A 6272-nucleotide genomic window follows, 5' to 3' on the forward strand; every position below is an offset into this window, starting at 1 on the left:
GACGTGGCGGGTGAGAGTCCCCATGGAGACCGCCGAGCTTCTATCCAGCGAGGCCACTCAGTGCTGTTTTGGGGCACTTAGGGAATGCCCGGAAGGGAACTGCATGTTTCCAACTCTGCTCCCCCACTAAGCTCCCCCACTAAGATAACCTTTTGCAATTATCCACCTCCCACAGGGAGCACCTGCTGAGAGGAGGGCTTCTGGGATTTCCTTCTGTCCACAGGGCTTTGGAACTGGCTAGGGGGGGTCACTAGGAAGCTGAGGTCTCTTTTTTGCAACCTCCTGTTCCAAGGAACAGGCCAGCACATGGGCTCGTGCCACCATGAGGACAAATGTGGAGTGGTCTGAGCCTCGAGCTACGCTGGACCCTTGCATTAAGTCACTGTGGCTTTTGCTTCTAGAACCTGATACTGTCCTGGTCCAGGTTGAGGCGGGGGTGACTTTGAAGCCCAGGATTCTGTTTTCACTACCATCCCCACCTCCATCCCACTGTGCCACTAGTTTGAGGACTCCAGCTGGAGGTGGAGACCCGAATCCCACACTGGTTGCTTGGGATATTAGTCTCAACAAGGTGGCTGAGGGGCACAGGCCTGGGCAAGGCAAGGCTTCAAGCTGGAGGAGCTCTGCTGGTCTCTGAAACACCTAAAGCTCCCCTTTCCCTCCGGAGAGGCAGTGATCTTTAGGCATCCTTTCTCACTCAGCAAATCATGGTACTGATTTTTTTCTTTCTCTGTATGCAGTTTCCTTTTGTCGCTCAGGTAGTAGGAAGGTGCTGCTGAAGCTTGCAAGTTTCCTGGCTCACTTGTCAATGCATTTTGGGGCAGGGCTATGCCAAGGCCTAGACCAATGTAGAAATGGTCATGGATTAAGAGCAAAGGGGGTGGGCCAGCTGAGTGGCTCAGTTGGTTAAAAGCGCGAGCTCTGAGCAGCAGGTTTGCCAGTTTGATTCCCACATGGGCCAGTGAGTTGTGCCCAAGCTGCTCCCGAGCTGAGCTGCTGCTGAGCTGCCAACAGGTGGCAGGATGGCTCAGCTGATGAGAGTACATGCTCCTAACAACAAGGTTGCCGGTTGGACTCCCTCATGGAATGGTGGGCTACACCCACCCACAACTAAGATTGAACACAGCACCTTGAGCTGAGCAGCTGCGAACTGCCGACAGGTGGGTGGATGGCGACTGGACTTGGAGCTGAGCTAGCTGCGCCCTCCACAACTAAGATTGAAGGACAACAACTTGGCTGTTCCTCTTCCCCAATTTTCCAACACTGTTCCCCTTCCTCAATTCCCCAATAAAATCTTAAGAAAAAAAAAAAAGAACAAAGTGGGTGAACAGGCTGGTCTTGGGTCTTTTATGGCATGAGGTGAGGGGTGGTTCTGAGCTCTTCTCTAGTCCTCAAGTTGAGAGCTGCCTTGGGTTATGGTGGCTGTCCACCTACATGTTCTGCAAGGTGTGTTAGTCAGGGATTGGAGCCATTAAGTGGTTGGGTAGGAATGTATGTTCTAGGATCATGGCTGAGAATAGTCCTGTCATAAAGCTTTCCTGGGGAAATTCTGGGCTCAAAGCCAACTTTTTTAGGGGTTGAAGGATGCCACCCTTTCATTGAGCCAGTTTTGAGGCTGCCAAACTCTCCATGGAGAGCAAATAAAGCAAGTGCAGTTTCTAGCGGTCCTTGGTCTAGATGTAACTTTCTAAGTCAAGGAAGAATCATAAGCGACAAACAGACAAACAAATACAAAACCAAACTGTAAATCTACTTGAGCCAAAGGGACAGAAAAAGCAATATGGGGAGACGTTTGTCAAGGGCTTTGGGTCCCATTAGCATCTGCTCTCGACCTTAGAGATGAAAGGCAACTGAGTCCATGGAAAGATGAAGAAAGTCCTGTGCAAGCACTGGAGAGACTTTGCCATACACAGGAGGTTAGAGCTGAGGGTGGAGGGATGGTCGAGTCTGTTCTCTTCATTTTACAGATGAGGCTGCCCAGTTCCTCCAGGAGTGAATGGTAGAGCCGAGACTCAAATCCAGAAGAGTGATCTTTCCACTGTGCTTCACTGCTTCAGGAAACACTCACACAGGCAGGGAGCACTTCCTGAAACCTGAAGAAGAAACACAGGGAGAAAGAAAACAAGGGGAGAGGGGGACCTGCAGAGATTCCTAGAGGAAGCGGGAAAAATGAAGGGACTGAGGAAAAGTGAAGAGAAAGAGGTGTAATCTGTTTGAATGTCAGCTACATCCTCTGTATTAAGGATACTAAACATATTCATGTAAGCATAGTGAACATTTTTATATTTATTATTATCATGGCATGCAGTAGCTGCACAGTAAATGTTTCTAGCTGACCAACAAATACATTTATTAATGTATATATTCATAAATTCAACACCCATGTTAGGTGCTTCTCCAGAAGCATCTCTGTGTTGTGCTGCAAATGCCAAGACACTGTAGGCGGGAACCTGCCTGGGAAGTCAGGCATCTGTGTCCCAGTCATGACTATTGAGCTTTCACCCACTAAGACACAGATCTTGGAGGTTCCACTGGGACTAGGTAAGATCTTCAGGATGGTACAAGACAAGGCAAAATTCACAGGACTCTCTGAACGGCAGTAGGCCTCCAGAAGATATTTTGGCTCTTTGTCTCCAAACTGTCAACACCCACCAGCTGGAGACCACCAGGACACTCTTAAGGTTAAACAAGTTGGATTTATGGCTCACTGCAGCAAGGGGGAATGCACACTGTGGGGAAAGAAGAGGGTGCTAGAAAAGACTGATAGGATTTGGGCTGGCCTGGGTAATTTGGGGAGGGTTTAAGGAAGCTGGGCTTTGCTCTGGATTGGATGTTGTTAGGAAGAAGGGAAAATTCGATGACTGGGTGTCTTATTAAATCTTACCCACTGGGTGGGCAGACTAGCGTGAGGCTAGTGCTGTGACTGGTAAAGAAGGAGCCATTGCTCAGGTTAGCCAGGAAAGGGGGGGGGGTGATGTTTGGTCATTTCTGTGGTTTGGGCGATGATCATGTTTTTGTCTGTGTTTACAGATGATTATGGAGTAGTCTTGTTTTTGTCTCGATCCACCATGGTCAGAGTGGCCTTGTACAATGCTAATGTCTTATGAATTGGCTTATGTTCAACAACACCCAGGACTAGCAGTGAGCACCAGGCCAGTTTGTAGCAACACCAAGGCCTAGCCGACAGTCCCAGGTCAGCTTCTGGATGTCAAGGGCTGTTTCTTTCTCAAAATGTTCATTTTGAGATGATCCCTGTTTTCCAATCAGGGCTAGGCAGTCCAGTATCTAAATATTTAGACCCTCCCTGTACTCTGACCCAGTCACACCCATCTGTAGAACCAGCCAGGCAGGGGAACGTCATCACTGGCTTGGGCTGTGTGTCTGTGTGGTTTTGTGTACATGTGTCTGTGCCCGCCAGAAATTCTCTGATAAGATGGGAAAGAGGCCAGAGGCAGTCCTGCTTTACCTCTGGACCCAGCAGGACTTCCCTTCTGCCCTGAGAGCAAGGCACTGGGGTTGAGTGCCAACGATCTCTAAGGCAGCAAGGGTGCCCAGCTTTAGGTGGAGTCAGGGAAGGACAGAGGGGTATTGTGGCAGCGAAATTTGAGAGGATCGGAAAGGGAAGGGGTAGTTGTGGAAGGGAGGGGAGAATTCCTTTGTATATAAATGGGTCTCTAGAGAAGCTGCTGATTTTCCTTCGAGGAAGCAGCCTGCAGTAGGTCACTGTGGATTCCCCACACCCATCCCTTTCTGCTTTAAGTCTCTTGTCTCCAAAACAGACCCTGTTGATTAGAACAACAACAAAAAAGTCACATATGTTGACCTCATCCTCCAAAAAGAGGCTTACTCTCTCTGATCACTTTCCAATGAAACACACTACCTTCTCTCATGTCCATCTATCCAGCTAAGGCATGAAGACATCTCCTGGTGTGCCTTTCAGGTGGCCAGGCAAAGGCTAGTACCATCATGAACAGGTGCTGAGGTGCTATTGGATAGCATTTGTAAAATGGCAAAGAAAAGTGAGGTCAAAGTCAAGTGGGTGGGTTCCAAATGCTTGATATTTTGGCAGAGCGCCAACTCTTCTTTGCAGGGTGTGGCTAGCCCTGTTCTGCACTGTGCTGCGGCCCAGCTAATCACAGGCTGGCTATCAAGGGCCAAACCTCAACTGACACTGACCGTTTGTACAGTCAGAAATCAGTGCCTGTGATCCTTGGGGGCCTGTACAGATGAAATGCATCCTCAGTTAAGTGGCAAGTCATGGCAGTGGTTGAAATGATGGGGGGCCTGATAAGCTGGATGACAGAGAACAGAAGCTGTGAGACAGAGGCTCATTTTTACAGAAAGCCCTGTTATCTGGCATCATCCAAACAAGAAACCAAAGGCTTGTTCAGATGTTAGTAGGGTTTGGGGTTGGAGTGGGGCACATTGTCCCTATCTTGAGAAAAAAAGTCTCTGCTCTGGGATAGCTTACAATCAATTTAAGCAGTGAACACTAACAATGCAGAGAATGACTTAAAGAACAATCAAGTTCAAAGGCAGTAAGTGAAACTGGAGTTCAGAGATGAAATCATGCATAGGCACTTGTCCAACTGGTACCTAGGTGTTGCCTAGGTGGGATTTCATTTGGACCTTGGAAGATGAGCAGGATTTGGATAGGTAAAAGGGATTAGGGATGGCGTTCCAGATGTGAAGAGCATGAACAAAAGTTTAAAGGTGGCAATAAACCAGATGTTTATCTGTGCATGCACATGTGTATGAAGTCATGGGAAAGGAGGCCAGACAGGGAGAGTGGGCTGAGATCAGGAGTGCTATAGAAGACTTTGCACTTCATGTGGTTGGTGACAGAGAGCCACTGTGTGTTCTTCAACAAGGTGGGGTGGGGTCGGGGGAACATGGACCAAGTGATGCTTTAGAAAGTGACCTAGCAGCAGTGGTTGACCTAAAGATGGATGGTCTGGCTCAGGGGTCGGCAAACTTTTGAGACGGAAGAGCCGCCATGGGTCAGCAAACCATGGCTCGCAAGCTGCAGGCTGTGAAGTAAAATTGAAAATGAAAATACAACTGCCATAGTTTCATTTATAAAATTTTTAAAGGATATTATTCACATAATGGCGATTATGTAAAAATATATTTATAGCTCTCAAATACCTTTTAAATTGTTGTGAGAGACAGGATTGGCCCTTCCAGGGGTCGGCAAACTTTTGAGACAGAACGTACCCAAAGAGCCTCATGTGGCTCGCAAGCCACAGTTTGCTGACCCCTGGCTGATGTCTATTTTTGGCGTGTCCACAGTACTTTGTGTGTTTCTATGAACCATCTCAATATATTATACTTCTGCTTTTACATGTCTGTCTTCCTCACTGACCACCAGGAGTTCCTTAAGAAAAGTGGCCGTGTTTTCTCCATCTTCCTCTTCCAACATCCACCTGGCTCATAGCGAGCACTCACTTAACACTAATTAGATGAATAGATCATTTAATTTTAATTAACTGAATTACAATGACATTCCATATAGGATTACAACTGTCAAAGAATTAAAACTATAAATCACACTAAAACAAGACAAATTACAATTTAATCTTTTTTGAAATGATTTGCAAAACACTTAATAGTGTCTTACTATCTTTATAAACAGCAATTATTACTATATAGTGAGTGCTGTCTCACAGGATATAGGTGAATTTTCTACCTAAAGATTTGGATATGATATATCAGATTATATTTCACCAAACCTGTACACAGAGTAAGAACTGTTCCAGTGAAGCTCATTCTCAAAGTGGACATTTGTCTTGTACTAGTGTTCAGAAGGGATTTTGTTGTAGCTGCAACTCCCTTTAAACAAACACAGTATTGAAAAAAAGATCCAGACTGGTCATAATTTTCTCTTTACAAAAAGATTCACAATTGGACTTTTGAAAGTAGTAAAAATTCCCTCTTAATTGAAATAAGATTTGATTTTTTTTTTAAATTGGGGAATTGGGGGAAGGGGAACAGACAAGTTGCTATCCTTTTTTTGTTCTTCAGTCTAGTTATGGAGGACATTGCTTCACTGCCCAAAGTTGGCACCATCATTGCGCTCTTCCCTGGAGAGGCAGATCAGTCGCCGGCTTCTGGACGGCCGCTCACTGCGGCTGCTGGCCGCTCATGCTGGCTGCTGGCTACACACGGTAGACCATGGCAACCCACTGCAGCAGGGGCTGCAGCCTACGCCGTCGCCTGCGACTCACGGCAGCCCAGCTCCAGGTTGAGCTGTTGTTCAGCATCTTAGCTGT

This window comes from Hipposideros armiger, unplaced genomic scaffold (genome assembly GCF_001890085.2).
Source record: "Hipposideros armiger isolate ML-2016 unplaced genomic scaffold, ASM189008v1 scaffold_210, whole genome shotgun sequence".
NCBI classification, from domain to species: Eukaryota; Metazoa; Chordata; class Mammalia; order Chiroptera; family Hipposideridae; genus Hipposideros; species Hipposideros armiger.